Below are 17,112 nucleotides of genomic sequence, written 5' to 3'. Positions count from 1 at the left end.
CCATACAGTATGGAACATGATGGCAGGCAGACAGACTCATGAATCCATGTCTCATTCATTTTGACAAATGTGATTTTTTTGTACCCTGAAGTTCACTGTGTAGTTCCAGCACTGTTCCAACCTGCCTGCCTATCTCTGTCCATGGAGTCAGAGAATAGGGTATGTGCCATAGAAAGGCCACAGACCAGGTAGGACTGAACCTGTTTGTTCAGGCAATATGTCTCCATTTGCTGATTTGAGTCAGGGCATGAAAAAAACTGTTCAATCATGTTGCTTCTGTGGCTTCTGCTATATGTGGTCGGTCAGAGAATTAGCAGGAGGTGAGTGAATCTGCGGCGAGTGGAGTGGGGCTTCCTGTACGAATGTGCAGGTGGCAGGCATCTGCTTGCTAAAAGCTGCAGCAAGCTGTGTAAACAGTTTATCCTGGTAGTACAACAATTTTGCCTCCCTTTTGGCAACAGGAAAACATTCCCCCAATTTGCTTTGATGGCAAATGTCTAAAAGCATAGGTATCCAGTAATCAGTTTTGTTTGATGCTAATTATATGTTTGTCAGTACGTAAGCAAGCTAGCATACAGCTTACCATGCTTGCCAGTGTGCTCGATAACCCAATTATTTTTCAGTTCGTCCCCCACTGTGGTGATTGGCAATCATAGTTATTGTTATCAACATCATCAGCAGACTTTTCCTCCTGCACCACCGACTACTCCTCTGCTAGGGGACTTGTACGTGCAGGTCCCCACTAGTGATGAGCGGCAGGGGCAATATTCGAATTTGCGATATTTCACAAATATTTGGTAGAATATTTGTCATATATTTGCAAATTTATGAATTTAAGATTATTTTCTTGATCGCGAAAAATTGGCAATGTAATATTCGCGTAATGCGTGCAAAATACAGGCGTGGGTCACTATAGCTACATTTTTCAAGCTGCTAAAAGTTTCCTGAGACTGGAGAAAATGGTTGGCACGGTAGAACATTACAATAGCTTTATACGCAGATGGAGTGCTCCAATATATTCGCAATTTCGAAATCGGCACTAATGATGCGAATATCTAGCGCAATACGTTCAACTTCACATTTTAACAGGTCTGACTACTTATTAGTGATTGGTGCACTAAGTATTGTTGTGAACTTGTGACATCACAGCACTATGTATGTAGCATGTATGTATGGACAGCAGAACCTATCAGCTACACTATATCACTATCTAACCTACACTGACTATCCCCCACTAACTATCTGTATTATATATATAAGCTAACTAACTATCTAATGTAATGACACAGGAAAGCAGAGAGCACAGCAATAAGGGTCCATTCACACGTTCTTATATAGTAAGGGGTAAGCAACTTTCCTATTGGTTGCTAGGGATGTTGCTAAGCTCAGACAAAGACATTGCAGCCTTCTCATTGGCCCACAAGCAAGAAAGGAGGTTACTGAAGAAAAAAAAAAATCTTGAATATTCGAAATTACGAATATATATTACTATATTCTAAATATTCGCGAATTCTAAAAAGGCAGATATTCGCGATTAATATTCGCGCCCAACACTAGTCCCCACTATCCATTGTTACATCAGCGTGAGCATTTTCTTTAATATAAACACCAGGGGGATGACATTGTTGATGCCACAGTTGTTCCTACTAAGAAATCTGGTGGCCTCATCAAATGGCCTGAGTACATGAAATGCATCTTTGATGAACTACCACTGCCTAACCTGAATCATTCACCACATTATGCTGCTCATACAGATGCTTTAGCATATCAAGCAGTGAATGGGCTGATCGTCCTGTCAATGCAAGTCCAGGAGGGCGTTAGCTACATGAGAACAGCCGAAATACGCAGATACTCTCCTAGACATGGCCACCACCTTCTGCAAGCCACCATACTTTTTTGAGTATGCTGATAGCATGTGTTGTTCCCCCCCCCCCCCCCCCCCCCCCCAAATGCAGCACAGCCCCAATGTTCCTGTCATTTTCTCTGACCTTCTTGCTCAGTTGGAGTTGGTGGGAAGACAACCACCAGGATATTTGCTGCTTGATGCAGATTAGCAATAGGACCTGACCTCGTTGTTGTGGTACTGCCGTGCACAACATTGACCCAGTGGGCTTTGAAAGGCATGTACTGTCCCTGCATATAATAGCTGCTCCAGGTGTGAATGATGGCGAGGGACTTGCAGCACAGCGATAATTGCAAGTAGTGATGAGTGGCATAGGCAATATTTGAATTGGTGATATTTCACAAATTTTGGGCTGAATATTCGCCATAAATTAGCAAATTCGAGAATTTGGAATCTCCAGTCATTGTTTAGTTGATTACGAAAATCGGCAATGTAATATATTTGCGATAAATTTGCGATTAGAATATTCAACACTATTCGCAAATACGAATATATAGCACTATATTAAAAATATTCGTGAATTACTGAAGTGCCGATATTCACGATTAAAATTTGTGATTCGAATATTCGCACTCAACACTAATTGCAAGGAGCAGCCCACAATCTCCGGCACCTGAGAGTACAAGACAAAGATGGCTTTTTTTTCTTATAGTGGCTTGGTATAACCTGAGGCTGAATGCACACCATTAGTTCCCAAAAGGCAGCAAAAAACAAAGTCAAAGGAGACTGGTGATGTCGCATCATGTGCTGCAATAGCACGTGGTGCCTATGTTGGCTTAGTTTTATCTTGCAGATCTTGCACTCAGCAGTGCTTTTGTTTGCCAGCACCGTGGAGAACTGCCATTTGGAGGATATTTGCACAGAGCTAGTGGCAGACAAGCTTGGTCTAAATCTAGCATGTTTTCAGCCTAAGCCCCCAGTATCAGCAGCATCACCAGTTCCTGAGCTGACCACAATAGAAGCAGATCTGGCCCGGCAGTTGTTTTGGAGGTTTTGGCCATATGATGTCTCAGCTCTGTATAGCAGGGGCCTCCACCCTCGTCGTCTGATGTCACCTCCTCCTCCGCAATACTATCCAGCTCTCAAGTCTTGTCCAACACACAATCATCATAGTCCTCACTGTCCCTGACACTTTTATCAGACTATGATATATCATTGTGGGCTCCTTGGCCCCATTCATGATTCTTTCCTTTGTATTTGTCCCAAGTCACCAAGGCTACCACTGCCCCTATCACTATCAACGTGGCTGTAAGTTCCACTACTACTAGGCACCACAGCATCTAGGGGGTTAACAGGGAAGTAGAGTTAATGGTATAATTATAGTATAATTCACTCCTCAAAAAGAGGGTGGCATCTATTAGATTCATAATCTTATCCCATGCACTGGGCACAGTACTAAGATTTTACTGTCACAGTGCCATCTATTGGAATTCCAAACTTAATCCGATTGGCAGCTGTGTGTTAACTGTTGGAAATGTGTAGAAGCAGAGCGCCCTCTAGTAGACATACAGAGTTACTGTCTGTTCACTCACGCCCACTACTGGTCATTTTAATGAATTTGAATGTTAGGACAATGTTAAAATGGATATGCCACTGACTATACTAGCTAGTCATACAAGCAGATATTAAAAGCTGAGACTTTTGCCAATACATTCCTGTCAGGAACACATCGGAGCCCATCATGCACCACGTCACGGTCTCTCAGCATGGCAAGGGTCCTACCAATACGCTAACTATGGTGTGAACACAGTCTGAAGGTGATGAAATCCAGCTCACAGACAAGCTTCCACACAACCGCATAGCAGGACCCTGTAACCTCTATCACATGGTCTGATATGGGTGTGGCTTACAGTCTGGCTTTATTCACATTGCACTAGTTGTCCTGCTAGGCGGTTGTGTGGAAGCTTGGCTGTGAGCTGGATTTCATCACCTTCAGACCGTGTTCACACCATAGTTAGTGTAGTGGTAGGACCCTTGCCATGCTGAGAGACCGTGACGTGGTGCATGATGGGCTCCGATGTGTTCCTAACAGGAATATATTGGCAAAAGTCTCAGCTTTTAATATCTGCTTGTATAACTAGCTAGTATAGTCAGTGGCATATCTGTTTGGTGCATTTTTTTCTGTGATTTATATAATTATATTTTCATCCGCACAATGCTCCGTTTTGTGTAGGATGCCCTTGTGGTGCATGTGGACGGCGCCGGCATCCTCCATTGTACACATTTTTTGCTGGGGATGGTCGTTTGCTGAGGTCCACATGCGGTGGGACTGCTTCCCCAATGAGAAACACGCTACACTGTTTGGGGTTTGAGCAGTTCCCCCATATTTGCCACTATATTTTTGTGATTTTGTTTTCAATGTTAAAATGTTTTTTTTTTTCATTTGACTTTTTGCAGGGAAAATGCCTGCGAGAGATGAAATAGAAATCTCAACCTACCGTTTTCATATGATTTTGAGATGAAAAACCCACTATAGGACGAGGATAATTAACTGACAAAGTGGACATTTAAAATGAAATAGGCAATTTTTTTTTACATTTATTTTTGGCACACTCGCGTTTGGTGCAGATGGGTCATGCATCTGCACAGACGGATCCGTTCAGATAATACAACCATCTGCATCCGTTCAGAACGAATCCATTTGTATTATCTTTAACATAGCCAAAACGAATCCGTCTTGAACACCATTGAAAGTCAATGGGGGACGGATCCATTTTCTTTTGTGCCAGATTGTGTCAGTGAAAACGAAGAGGTCCACTTTAGTGTCCGTCTGACGAAACTGAGCCAAACTGTCCCCATTGACTTACATTGTGTGTCAGAATGGATCCGTTTTCACTAACACAATATGGCACAATAGAAAACTGATCCGTCCCCATTGACTTACATTGTGTGTCAGAATGGATCCGTTTCTATTGTGCCATATTGTGTTAGTGAAAACGGATCCGTTCTGACAAACAATGTAAGTCAATGGGGACAGTTTGGCTCAGTTTCGTCAGACGGACACCAAAGTGGACCTCCTCTGAGAGCCGTGAATGGATCTCACAAACTGAAAGCCAAAATGCGAGTGTGAAAGTAGCCTAAATTAAATGTTAAATCGGGATTTTAATTTGATTTATATCGACATGAGTGGAGATGATAATTAATTGACAAAGAGGAAATTTAAAAAAAGGAAAAAAGCTATTTATTTTTGGCACATATGACCCATGCTTGAGTTGGAAAAGAACATTCAAATGGAGGAATAGAATTTTCTTTTTAATTTTGGCATGCATTTTGCAGCCTTTAAATTAAAATGTTAAAATGTTATTTTAATTATATATTTCGTTTTTCAATGTCATTTTAGTTTTGGCAGGTTTCGCCTCCCATAGATATTGACATCATCCTGCTGTGACTGAGAGGATGAGTGAGCCATCCAGTCCCAAATGTCATCCTCTTTGTCCTCGATAATAATCTGGCGCATACCAGAAGCGAGAACTGTGACCTGCTGCTGCAACTACTACTTGCCGGATGTCTGGTTCCGACTCTGCTGTTACAAAATTGCAACTGGTTTTTAGAAAGAAAAATGCGCGATTCTGCTATGTAGTCAAATTCATGCTGCTGGACATGCTGGGAATATGCTCTTGGCTGGTCAAAATACATAACGATCTGATGCTCTCAGCATTAAAGGGGTTGTCTCATTAAAGGGGTATTCTCATCTTTAAGATCATATCTCATATGATCCGACTGATGCCCTCCATCATTTTTCTAATTTAATATCATTAAAAAAAACTCACCCACGTTCTAATTATTCTGTTTCTGTAGTGCCACAGTTGTATCCTGTATCCAATGGATACGGCCCGCTCCTCTGCCGCATCTCTGGGCCGCGGCTGCGCAGAGAGGACCTTTGTTTCACCCAGGCGGCTGGTCTGTTGCTCGGGAGCGAGCACACCGGCTGCCACGCATGCGCAATAGAACATTCACGCCGCATCAGCTAGGGAGAGGATCGGAGCTGCCGGGACAACAGACGTGATGGCAGATCGCTGGGCTCGTCGGCGGGGGGCGGAGCTTGTTGCAGGGGCATGGCTTGTTGCGGGGCCCGGCGGGGCTTGTTGCGGGGCGGGCGGGGATATTGAAAGTGTATTGAAGGCACTGGGGGTGGCTGCTGGAGGCACTGGGGGGCTGATGGAGGCGCTGGGGGGACTGATAGAAGTGTATTGGAGACACTGGGGGTGGCTGATGACGCAAGGACTGAGCTCTGAGTGATGTCATAAGGAGGCGTGGCCGGCCCTCACTTGAACTGCCTAAGCCCGCCCAGCCTGAGAAGCTTGGAAAGCAGGAAGTGAAATGCAGAGCTGCTGCAGGTGAGGCTCAAATAGCAAGATGAGAATACCCCTTTAAATGAGATTTATTATGTAGAGGAAGTTAATACAAGGCACTTACTAATGTATTGTGTATTATCCATATTGTCTCATTTGCTGGCTGGATTCATTTTTCAATCACATTATATACTGCTCGTTTCCATGGTTACACACCACCCTGGAATCCATCAGTCGTGGTCTTGCTTACACACTATAGGCAAAAGTGTCAGCCTCTCTGGTGGCAGAAACCATGGGAACACACATAGGCTGGTACCTTTTCCTATATTGTGCAAGCACGACCACCACTAATAGATTGCAGGGTGGTCTGTAACCACCGGAAACGAGCAATGTATAATGTAATGGAAACATTGATCCAACCAGCAAAGGAAGCAATATGGACAATAACAATACATTAGTAAGTGCCTTGTATTAACTTTCTCTACATGATAAATGCCACTTGCTGAAGTGAGACAATCCCTTTAATTAATGTGGGAGCATCAAGCCAGTGGCCGCATGTGTCCCCCTGAATTCAGCTGTATTGTCATCCTCTGGACGATGATACAGTTTCATACTGTGATGCAGGTGGCAGTATTTTGTGCTGCACTGTGGTTTCTGGTTCTGATGGGGCAGGATTTTGTGCTGCACTGTGGTAGTTGGTTCTGCTGGGGCAATATTTTGCTCTGCACTGTGGTATTTTGCTCTGCTGGAGCAATATTTTGTGCTGCACTGTGGTATTTGGTTCTGCTGGGGCAGTCTATTGTGCCGCACTGTGGTGTTTGGTTCTGCTGGGGCTGTATTTTGCGCTGCACTGTGGTATTTTGCTCTGCTGGAGCAGTAGTTTGTGCTGCACTGTGGTATTTGGTTCTGCATTACGGTATTGGTGACCCAGCCTACTTCTGTTGTCTTGCCTTCTGTCAGTTTGCACTCGCCTATAACATGGTGTCACTTGTAGTTTTTTTTCCCAGGGCCATTTTAAATTCCCAGTCCGCACCTGAACATGGCATACACGTCTTCTCACAACACTGGCTCGGAATGGCGTCTGCCTTTCACACATAGGACAGAGCCTGAAGGACCTGCCAATATCATGCCCCCTGATTTGCTGACAGGCTGGTTGTCGGCCAATCAGAGTGACTGTGGGCAAACATTTGATTCTCATTCTTCATCTTCTATGCCCTGTTTCCCTCGCATTGTATAGTTAAATGGTGGGCACAGTTTTGTGATATTTGTCCAAAGTGAATCTGCAAATCGTTTGGCAGAAGAATTTATGAGAAATTTGTAAGCATCTCATAAATCTCAAGTCCTCTGTTTCTCCTCATTGCACAAGTACTAAGCTACGTTATCTCTGTCAGTCCCAGCGTGCATGCTTGACGACTGTTCCATTGAACATGCACACAAACAGAAGGGCTTCGTGCCCGTATTGCATACGTATGCACTCCATGCTTCAGATGCAGACCTATTGACTTGTATAGGTCGGAAATATGCAAGATACGGCCAAAGATAGGACATGTCCTATCTTTTGAGGCGCAGAGGCACAGATTAGAAGCCCACGGAAACACTACGAATGGTTTCCGTGGGCCTTTGGGTCTAGGTCGAAGCACAGGCACGGAGCCCTTACGTTTGTGTGCATGAGCCCGTACACATAATGAAGGAACCACAATCCAGTTAAGGGCTCATACACTTGTATGGGTGGTGTATTAAGGCTCTGTACAACTCAGAGGTTGTACAAAATCTTTTGGTGAGCGCTGCATATAGAAAGCATAGGGCAAACTGATAGATCCAAACTGATTATTCAACCCCTTCGCTACCAGCACCATACATGTAGCGGGCACCATAGCTGGCGGGTCTCTGCTGTTTCAAACAGCAGAGGCCCGCTGCTAATGTCTGCGACCAGCAATAATGCCGTTCACGGTCATTACAGCATTTAGATGCCGTGTTCAAGTGTGATCACGATATATAAATACTGAAAAACCTGGAAGTGTGCGTTTCCGGCTTAAGACCGGCATCCCCGTGCAGCAATCAGGGACACCAGTCATTAATTCTAATACGCTGATGTGACAGTACCTTCTGTGACAGAGGTTAGAAGATCTGAGAGACTGACTATACGTGAGGTTAACTGACAGTCTCTCAGTGTTGTTGTTTGGTAATGACCACACCTCTTGTCAGGTGCAGCTTGTGGTCATTACTGATTCCCTATTTAGTTTGGTCTCACACTTTATATTGATATTTTCTGCTTGGATTTGGAAGAGTAGGTGTGTGGATATTTCCTGTGTTTCTGCTCATCGATTTTCTATAATATAAGTTGTACTGCTCTTTGTATTTGGTTGTTCCCTTGTGCTTGTTGTTACTAGGCCTTAGGGAGACTCTGGATCATTCACCTGGGAAGGAACCAGTAGTCTCATTCCCTGTCACTACCTCTAGGGAATTTCAGGGCTCCTAGGGTTTAGGTTCCAGCATATGTATTTTCCCACCTTCAGGGTCTATACATACTGACAGGAGTCAGGACCAGTTCTAGGGGTTTCTTAGGAGGTGACCTTTCCCTTTCCCTAGCCTTAAGGTCTAGTTCTTTGTCTTTCCCCTTCTGTTGTCATTTTGTAATCCCTCCCCTCCCCATTATTCGTGACAGCTAAGTCTCTTTGAAGAGACACAGCATATTGGAGCTGCAGTTCCTATGTTTTCCAGCAGGCCAACATAGGAGATAAGCAATTAGAGATTTTACTATACTCTATTGAGTCTATAGTAACAATCTTAACAAAAAAATAAAATAAAAATTGTGGACAATGTAGCCTCCTAGAGGTGCTATAAAATATATAATTTAAATAACCCCCTTTTCTTTGGAATATAAAAATGAATACATAAAAAAATATACAAACATCATGGGCATCACTGTGTCTGAATTCGCCCCTACTATTAAAATGCAAAAATATTTTTTCCAATTCGGCGAACAATTTATTAAAATGTTATAAAAAAGACTTACACTCCAAAATAGTATAAATAAAAACTACAGATCATCCCACAAAAAATTTGCCCTCACACAGCTCAGTAGACATAACTATAAAACTGTTATAGGGGTCAGAATATGATGACATGAAAAAAAAATGTATTTTCAAAATTCCAATTAATTTTTTCAGTATTTAAACATTTATAACCCATACATACAGACGTGGACAAAATTGTTGGTACCCTTTGGTCAATGAAAGAAAAAGTCACAATGGTCACAGAAATAACTTTAATCTGACAAAAGTAATAATAAATTAAAATTCTATAAATGTTAACCAATGAAAGTCAGACATTGTTTTTCAACCATGCTTCAACAGAATTATGTAAAAAAATAAACTCATGAAACAGGCATGGACAAAAATGATGGTACCCCTAACTTAATATTTTGTTGCGCAACCTTTTGAGGCAATCACTGCAATCAAACGCTTCCTGTAACTGTCAATGAGACATCTGCACCTCTCAGCAGGTATTTTGGCCCACTCCTCATGAGCAAACTGCTCCAGTTGTGTCCGGTTTGAAGGGTGCCTTTTCCAGACTGCATGTTTCAGCTCCTTCCAAAGATGCTCAATAGGATTGAGGTCAGGGCTCATAGAAGGCCACTTTAGAATAGTCCAATTTTTTCCTCTTAGCCATTCTTGGGTGTTTTTAGCGGTGTGTTTTGGGTCATTGTCCTGTTGCAAGACCCATGACCTGCGACTGAGACCAAGCTTTCTGACACTGGCTAGTACATTTCTCTCTAGAATTCCTTGATAGTCTTGAGATTTCATTGTACCCTGCACAGATTCAAGACACCCTGTGCCAGACGCAGCAAAGCAGCCCCAGAACATAACAGAGCCTCCTCCATGTTTCACAGTAGGGACAGTGTTCTTTTCTTGATATGCTTCATTTTTTCGTCTGTGAACATACAGCTGATGTGCCTTGGCAAAAACTTCGATTTTTGTCTCATCTGTCCACAGGACATTCTCCCAGAAGCTTTGTGGCTTGTCAACATGTAGTTTGGCATATTCCAGTCTTGCTTTTTTATGATTCGTTTTCAACAATGGTGTCCTCCTTGGTCGTCTCCCATGTAGTCCACTTTGGCTCAAACAACGACGGATGGTGCGATCTGACACTGATGTTCCTTGAGCATGAAGTTCACCTTGAATCTCTTTAGAAGTCTTTCTAGGCTCTTTTGTTACCATTCGGATTATCCGTCTCTTAGATTTGTCATTAATTTTCCTCCTGCGGCCACGTCCAGGGAGGTTGGCTACAGTCCCATGGATCTTAAACTTATGAATAATATGTGCAACTGTACTCACAGGAACATCTAGTTGCTTGGAGATGGTCTTATAGCCTTTACCTTTAACATGCTTGTCTATAATTTTCTTTCTGATCTCTTGAGACAGCTCTTTCCTTTGCTTCCTCTGGTCCATGTCGAGTGTGGTACACACCATATCACCAAACAACACAGTGATTACCTGGAGCCATATATATAGGCCCAATGGCTGATTACAAGGTTGTAGACACCTGTGATGCTAATTAGTGGACACACCTTGAATTAACATGTCCCTTTGGTCACATTATGTTCTGTGTTTTCTAGGGGTACCATCATTTTTGTCCATGCCTGTTTCATGAGTTTATTTTTTTACATAATTCTGTTGAAGCATGGTTGAAAAACAATGTCTGACTTTCATTGGTTAACATTTATAGAATTTTAATTTATTATTACTTTTGTCAGATTAAAGTTATTTCTGTGACCATTGTGACTTTTTCTTTCATTGACCAAAGGGTACCAACAATTTTGTCCACGTCTGTATGCGGTTTTGTAATTGTACTAACCCAGAGAATGAAGGACACGTCAGTTTTGCTGTGGAGGAATTGTTTTTTTTTTCCAATTCCACCCCATTTGGAATTGTTTCCCACTTCCAACTACATAGTATGGCATTAGAAAGTACAACTTGTCCCACAAAAAAAAGCCCTCATATGGATATGTGAACAGAAAAATTAAAAGTTATGGCTCCAGGAAGACAGAGAAGAAAAATGAAAAAGCTAATTATAAGGGTTTTCAAATCGTTAAACAGATCTGATTTTGGTTCATGATATTATTACATATGTGTTTACAGGTATTCATTAGCAAATGATATACAGTAATTCCCTCTTTGGTTCTTCCACAAAAAAAAAAACTATATAAAATATCAAAAAGGTGTTTTAAGTTGTGCTTTTTTGTCATCATTTGTCAAAAAAAACTAAAATCCTCATGTAAATATTCTCTTTTATATTATGTCTATGGTTATTTTCTAGGGAAAGACATATTTTCCAATACAAATGGGATTAAATGCACAATTTAATCACCATTTTAAATGAACCCTGCAGGTGTTTGCACAGTTAAAGATTTACTAATCGCTGACATCTGGCTAGAAGGAAGCTTCATCTCTCCCTCTGCCCCTTGCCTGTTGGTGACACATAATGCCATATTATTTTTGACAAGATCTATAATTTTATCCCACTTATCATAGCCTTTGTGCTCTAGAAATAACCTCTACTGGGAGTTGGAGTACACCATGTGAAAAGAAGCATTCAGCACTTTACTGTCAGTGTCATAGTTCTTAGGTTAGAAGGAAATAGTAAATGGGACTTTGAATAGAATATCTTAAATTATTCTAAAAGTATTTGCATATTTATTACAATCTATGTACAGTGCAGTGCAGCCCTTGGGAGGATGCATATAGTAATATGGAGACATTTATCACATCCGGAACTCCAGAGTTTAAAAAAAATAGCAAAATAGGAATTTGTAATTTTTTAGCATTAGTCACAAGAATTTAGCAACATTTTGCATTTTTCATCACTCAGTTTTGGAAAGTAGGCATGGTTAACCTGTTAAAGAGGACCTTCCACCACCCCTGACATGCCTGTTTTAGTAGCTACATGCATTCCCCATGTAATAACAATTCTGGAGCATCTATTCTTATGTCTGTATGTTGTGCCATTCCTTTATTATTTCTACTAGAAGTTATGAATACATTGATAGCAGTCTGCAGTAAGGCCCCTTGCAGACGAGCGTGTCCGGATGCAACCCGGTGCATTGCGGCAAACCCGCGCAAGTAGGTACGCAATTGCAGTCAGTTTTGACTGCGATTGCATTCCGTTGTTCAGTTTCTATAGTGCGTGTGCAATGTGTTTTGCACGCGAGTGATAAAAAAAAAAATGACTGTCGTACCCAGACCCGAACTTCTTCACAGAAGTTCAGGCTTGGGTTCAAGGTTATGTAGATTGTATTATTTTCCCTTATAACATGGTTATAATGGAAAATAATAGCATTCTGAATACAGAATGCATAGTAAAATAGGGCTGGAGGGGTTAAAAAAAATAATAATTTAACTCTCCTTAATCCACTTGTTCGCGCAGCCGGCTTCTCTTCTGCCGTCATCTGTGAGGAAAAGGACCTTTGATGACGTCACTACGCTCATCACATGGTCAGTCACATGATCCATCACCACCGTGATAGATCATGTGACGGACCATGTGATGAACGTAGTGACGTCATCAAAGGTCCTATTCCTCACAGAACAAGACAGAAGAGATGCCGGCTGCGCGAACAAGTGGATTAAGGTGAATTATTTTATTTATTTATTTTTTTAACCCCTCCATTGTACTATGCATTCTAATATTCAAAATGCTATTATTTTCCCTTATAAGGGAAAATAATAATGATCGGGTTCCCATCCCGATTGTCACCTAGCAACCGTGTCTGAAAAATCGCACCGCATCCGCACTTGCTTGCGGATGCCTGCGATTTTCACGCAACCCCATTCATTTCTATGGGGCCTGCATTACGTGAAAACCAAACAAAGAGGAGCATGCCGCGATTTTCAGTGATGTGTGAAAATCACCGCTCATGTGCACAGCCCCATAGAAATGAATGGGTCCAGATTCAGTACGGGTGCAATGCGTTCACCTCACGCATTGCACCCATGGGGAAATCTCGCTCGTGTGAAAGGGCCTAAGGGTATAGAGGGGTGGTAACTAGTTGGAGGTGTGTACCTACAAATGTTCACGCTGCCATTGCCAGACTGTGCAGTGACACCACCCCTACTTGTTACCACCCCTCTGTACCCTTACTGCAGACTGCTAGTAATTCATTCATGACTTCTAGTAGAAATAACAGAGGAATGACACAACATAGAGCAATGAGAATAGATGCTCTGGAATTATTACATGGGGAAGGCATGTAGCTATTAAAACAGGCATGTCAGGAGTGGTGACAAGTTCTCTTTAAGTTCATTTAAAGTGTAACTGCCGCTCTATTTTTATTTGTGCACTGTATTGGGGGAATGATGCTGAGCATTTTTTTAGTACATTTTACTTACTGAAATCATACATTTCTTTTAGAAAAATATCTCTAAACTGGCCCATTTTGAGCCTTAGCAACGCTCCTCTGTCTTGTTTACATAACAGTGGAGACTTGCTAACACGGACTGTGTTATGTAAACAGAAAACAGAGGAGCGTTGCTAAGGCTCAAAATGGACCACTTTAGAGCTATTTTTCTAATAGAAATGTATGATTTCAGTAATGAAAGTATAATTACACAAATAAAAATAGAACGGCAGTTACACTTTAAGCCAGATTTATCAACGGTGATTTATAAAAGAGTCAAAAAATAAAATACTTTCCTCTTTCTCCTGCCGGCACTGAGATTAAGACTGCTTTGCCCCTTCGGTCTTTTATTTCCCTTAATAAAGCTGCTTGTTTCAGGGAACGCTGTGATAAAGCTGTAATTTTTACTCTCCTTGGTGAGGACTTATTTGCTGTAATATTTTGCGAGGCAACCCCCACCTGAGGCCTGGCGTCATTGCTGAGATGTGTTTTCAAGACTGAGGTTTGGACTTAAACAACAGACCTTTTGATTTATTTCTTCTACAATCCAAGCTTTTCCATTGTCCCTAGCCTCCTCTTTCTCTCTAAATTGAAATGGCTTTCTTTGTTTGGAAAAAGATGGCACTGGAAATGCCTTATTCTTGCCAGAGGCTTTGACCCATATATCATCCAGTGCGGGACCAGATAGAAAATTACCCTGACAAGGAAGAACAACTAATTTGGATTTTGATGCAATGTCCCCTTTCCACCCCTTTAACCATAGGGATCTTCTGGCAGAATTGGACAAGCCGCTGCTCTGGCTGACAGTCTTAACGCGTCACCCGATGTGTCTGAAATTAAATTAACTGCCTTCAGCATAGTAGGGATTGCTTCCAGCAGTTGTTCTCTCTGGGTTTTACTAGCTATATGTGATTCTAACTCCCCCAACCAAACCTTAAGTGACCTAGCCACGAAAGTCTTAACAATATTAGGTTAAAAGGAAAAAGTGGATGCCTCCCAACTTCCTTTTACCTGATCTAGGAAAAAAACTATCAGGCGTGTTCCCCCTCTATTTTTTTTCCAATTCCTTAACACAGTCCTGTATGGAAAAACACTTGCTTTCTTTGGTCTCAGACTTTTAAACATTAAATCCTCTTTTGACCTGGATTCTTTTTCATCTTCCATTTCCATAGTAGACCTTACTGCTCTTAATAAAAAGATCTGTATCCTCTACTTTAAACAATGGCCTATCAAGCTGTCTTCCTCCCAATCAGACTCAGTAGAGTATGATACTACAACCTGAACTTTCCTCTGCCTAGAGGAGCTAGGAAGTGATTCATTAGGCTGTACTTCCGAAGAATGGACTTCCATTTTGACCAGGTTTTAAATGTTCTGAAAGAGAGATGGAGATTCTTCCGCTACCACTCTTCCAAACATGCTTGAAAACAGGTTTTGGGGTACGATAGGCTTAACTTCTATTTGCAAATCCCACACTTTCTGCCTCTTGTGGGTAAACTTTCTTGGGGGCTCCTTAACAAGCATTAACACATGGCCCACAGTGAATAACATAATAAACAATCTCCTAACCAGGAGATAGAGGGGTACAACCCCTCTTACCCCCCCAGGAGTACCATGCCAGATTTGGAGTGCTGCGGTCCATCCCCCTCTGCCTGCATCATCATCAGTGGAATTACAGGGGGAATGTGGAAGGGTAGTGGTCACCATACAGCAACCTGCCTAACTGCTGCTGCTCCCTTCCATGATGGCCGGCATCTCCTTTCGAAGGGCGCGCACCACCTGCTATGTTTCTGGCTCCTCCCCTTCCTTGCACCAGCGTGGAATGCACGCGTCACATCCTGGGCACCAGCTCCCCGCATGCCAGAAACAGCTAGTACGTGCTGCTCCGAAGTGCAGGGAGAGGACAATCCCCCTGGAACAAATGCCCAGCCGCAGGCAGAAGGGACATGAGGAAGCCAACAGGAATCCCCCCCACCCCCCCATGGCATCAAAAGGTGACAACCCTGGCTCACAGCGGCTCCTAGTGGAGTCTTATGCATCAGATATTCTCCACTAGGTATATAATTCAACCCTAGAGGTCCTGCAGAAAATTTGATCCGGGAAAGATCCCTACACCTGTCCTATGGACAGGAAACAGGAAGAAACTGATGAGTGGAGAGAGGAGGATCCCTTTAAAGATCTGGGAAGTTCCTGTTTCCTGTCCGGAAGGGGGAGGATCTCTCACAGGTGCTGTCATGGGGAGTAATGGAAAAGCCATTTTTTTGGTCACCTTACATCACAAAGTTTAATACCAAGCGATCAAAAAGTCTTATGTACTCCAAAATGGTACCAGTCATCTCATCCCGCAAAAAATGAACCCCTACCAAAGACAATCGCCCCCCACCAAAAAAATAAGATAAAAAGTGCTCTCAGAAAATGGCAACACAAAAACAAGATTTTATTCTGTTTAAAAATGATTTCACTGTGTAAAACAAAAATAGACATATTAGGTATTGCCGCGTCCGTAACAACCTTTTCTCACCTGCCTCACAATTTTTTTTTTTAATACCAAGCGATCAAAATGTCTTCTGTACCACAAAATGGTACCAGTCAGTCACCTCATCCCGCAAAAAATGAGCTCCCAACTCATCCCGCAAAAAATTTGCCCCACAAGACAAAAACCAATGTCACCCATAAACCTATCCATCAAAATCTGTGTTGCAAAAGCCATATGGCGCTGCTTCTTTTTTGAGTCCTGCCATGTGCCCCCACAGCAGTTCACCACCAGACGTAGGGTGTTGCCGTATTCAGGAGAAAATGGGTAACAAATTAGGGCGTGCTTTTTCACCTGTTACCCCTTTTATTCCGTAAAACGCTTTGGGGGTCAAAGTGCTCAGTACCCCCCTTAATATATTCTTCATGGGGTGCATTTTCCAAAATGGAGTTACTTTTTGAGGATTTCCACTGTAGGGGTACATCAGGGTCTCTTCAAATACAAAATGGTGCCTAAAAAGCATTCTAGCGAAATCTGCTTTCAAGATCCATATAGTGCTCCTTTCTTTCTGACCACTGCCACGTGCCAATAGAGCAGTTTACCGCCACATATGGGGTATTTCTGTAAACTGCAGAATCTGAGTAATATATATTGAGGTTTATTTTGCCGTTAAACCTTGTTGTGTTTCAAGAAAACAAAAAAATTTAACAAATTTTTACCTCCATTTTTCCTTTAATTCTTGTGAAACACCTCAAGCGTTAAAGTTTGTAACATCATTTTTGAATAATTTGAGGGATGCAGTTTCTAAAATGGGGTCATTTATGGGTGGTTTCCGTTACCTAAGCCCCTCAAAATCACTTTATAACTGAATTGGTGCTCAAAAAAATGGTTTGTGAAATATTTTGTAAAATTTGAAAAATTGCTTCTAAGCCTTCTAACATCCTAAAAAAATAACACTTACAAAATGATGCCAACATAAAGTAAACATATGGGGAATGTTAAGTAATAATTATTTTATGAGGTATCACTGTTTTAAAAGCAGAGAAATAGA

The sequence above is a fragment of the Bufo gargarizans genome, chromosome 3 (assembly GCF_014858855.1).
Source record: "Bufo gargarizans isolate SCDJY-AF-19 chromosome 3, ASM1485885v1, whole genome shotgun sequence".
NCBI lineage: Eukaryota > Metazoa > Chordata > Amphibia > Anura > Bufonidae > Bufo > Bufo gargarizans.
This window is presented reverse-complemented; position numbering follows the sequence as displayed.